The sequence below is a fragment of the Etheostoma cragini genome, chromosome 17 (assembly GCF_013103735.1).
Source record: "Etheostoma cragini isolate CJK2018 chromosome 17, CSU_Ecrag_1.0, whole genome shotgun sequence".
Classification (NCBI taxonomy): domain Eukaryota; kingdom Metazoa; phylum Chordata; class Actinopteri; order Perciformes; family Percidae; genus Etheostoma; species Etheostoma cragini.
The window spans coordinates 1,760,588-1,763,553 of record NC_048423.1 but is presented as its reverse complement, the minus strand read 5'-3'; positions in this window follow the sequence as shown (position 1 = coordinate 1,763,553).

Sequence of the window (2,966 nt, the reverse complement as noted above, 5' to 3'; positions counted from 1 at the left end):
TTTCTTTTATATTCCTTATTTTTTACAACAGGATAATCAATATACACATCAGTATACAACATTACATCTCTATTTGTAACTGTAGCAAACCCTTTTGTTTATTTACGTTTTAAATAAGTCCCTTTCCTTAATCCACCACCCCATAACAATCCGTGTGCTAACCCACCTTCACAATCATCTCCCTTCCTCTTCATATCCTTCTAATAAAGTGTTTTTATATACACTATATGTATACATATGCACCTGGTTTAACCCATTACACAAGCTCCCCCCACCAATTTTTGTAGTTGTTCAGCACACCCTGTCCTTCCTGCCAACACATCTACAGCTGGAAGTCAAACGTATTGTTCAGTAGCTCTGAAGGTCTCCCTCCAAAACCGTTTCCCCTTCAACCATCTATTTCAGTCACAAGGTCAGTTTCAAAAATAGCTCGCTGCTTTGAATTCACTTTCAGAGAAAACGACATGTCAGAAGAAGCTGACGACGCGGCTGCAAACGTCTGAGCGACGGCCGGGTTTGGCTGTGAAAAGGTCTAAAGGAGACCAAGCAAAGGCAACGCCTGTTATTAAAGGAGAAGTCTGGTCCATTTCAACACGTAGCTCGGTTTTTTCAGTGACTCCTTCCGAGTGAACACAGTGAATCTGCGTGCTGGAGATGTGGCAGAAAGTCATAAAAGTCTCCCTCTCTTCATTTCCTGTTCCTGTTCAATTCCACACTGGTTGATTAACACAACTGTGATCCCTTTCTTTCACATCTACTGCAGTCAAATTCACTGTGTTCACTTGGAAGTAAAAACTGCACATGGGTAGACACTGGTAATGACATTTTGAGCATCTGTAGAGGCTAAAAACACATTTATAACTTGCCCTGTTGAAGCCTGTTGGGTGCTAAAGCTAGAGGAGGATAACACTGTGTAGGCTGCAGCTTTGTCTCGCTACTGACAGCTCTACAAATGTTGGGTTTTGATTCATTGCGCAACATTGAAAACCGCAATTGCATTACGCCGTGAGAATGTAAATGGACTGTTCTTACATAGCGCCTTTCTAGTCTTAACAACCAGTCGAATCCCGTTAACGGGGTACGGGAAAGTCAGCGTAGGGATAAGATCGATGGATGGGTCACACAAGAACAGGACGTAAGTTAACCAGGAGATGGCCGTTCATGTCACGTGTCAAACCAAGCGTCAATCTTTAGTTTAGTTTTGTCTGGCCATCTGTAACCCATAATATTAAATAAACTGATAACATATGCAAAATAACATTGCAAAATTGCTTTTACTTTAAAAAAAAACAAGACAAGAAAACATACAAACAAAAAACAAAAATTTTACATATATACAAAAACATTCAGGAACGCAACATGCACAATGTCGTGGGAAAATGTACTTCTCTCCAAACATACAGTTATTGAGAATGCAGTTTTGTTTTGAGTATTGGAATGTAATTATTTAGGAGACAGAGCTGCAGAGGAGAATCAAACTCTGAGTCATGTTAAACATATGAAGTTTGTTAAATGGTGAACTCTGACCCACTACATTGATATTTTTAACTTTACTTCATACTGGGATTCAATCGTTTGTTCTCATGCACTACACCTGACATCATACCTCTCCAGATTGGTGAACAGTGAGCTCACGCAGCTTGTGACCATGATCAGGTGACACCACCGTCCCATATATTCACGCATACATCCCTTGCTCCGAGATGTGTAGTATGCAGCATGACCATATTTAACGACAGGACAAATAAGCACCTGACATGACGTGCCGCTGCCGGCTGTCAGTCAACCACTCAGGCATCCCGCTGAGTGCAGTGGGAGGAGCTTTGGAAAGGAAACTATTTCTTTTCCATTCACCGTGAAGCGGTCTCGTCGCAGTGACGTCACTGCATTTCTGTGGCCACATGCCCAACGTGACGAGGCTGAAATATATATGAAATATGAAATGAACCTTCATGTGTGTGCTCTCCTTTTCAACCAGTCCTCCAAACCATACTGACGATACAGGCTGCTGATTTCCTTCCCTAGCAGTTTTGCCCCAACTCAGAGTAGATTCCTGTTTCTGTTTTACGTGGGCTTTTGCAACTTCTACACCTCGTTAAGAGACCAGTGGCAGGTCCTGCGTGTGTTGATTCAAATGGGAGAAGATAAGATGAGATAATACTTTATTCATCCCACAATGGGGATATTCCCTCGTAACAGCAACATTTTTCTACAGTACAAAAACAACAACAAACAATGTGCAAAAAGTACTGACTGAATGTAAAGTGTAAAGTGGCATCATATAAAAGATGTTGTTAGTTAGGTGGCCACAGTAAAAAAAATGTTGCAAAGTGAGGTGAAATTAAATGGAATTATATATAATTATATTACATAATGTGGCAAAAGTGAGTCCCCATAGTATAGATGATGTTGAGTTTAACCATAGTAGACAGGACTGAACATGAACACAGATTAGGAGAGATTCCCTCGCCCCATAGTCACCAAAAGTAAATGATGGACCCATGTTTCACAAGCCACATGTCTCTCTTAACTTTGTTTGAGACCTGTTACTGTCTCAGGGCCAAACATGTCTTTTAGCTGTGTAAATATCTAACGTTAAGAAAAGAAAATAGAAATAGATTCTATGAATAAAACTGTTTTTCAGCGGTCTTTGTGACATTTTGTAGGGTGAGTAAAGGAGCAGTCAGACAATCAGAAACCAACCTTTAACGATTCAAAACATCCAAACGTCCATCGGTACTGAACAGCTGCCCGTGTGCAGGTTTTTGTAAAGTAGGTCAAAGGTGACCCAGTTGTAGCTCTGCAAAATAACATATATTGTATTTGTTTAAATAAAAGGGGTAAAAGTCTCTCTAAGAGAATGTCAGTTCTCGTTGTCCCCCAGGCAGAGTGACACGTCTTCCCCGGCCTCCATCTTTGCAGGGTGACACAGAGAAGCCAGGCAGCCCAAACTTGGGAGAAGTGTT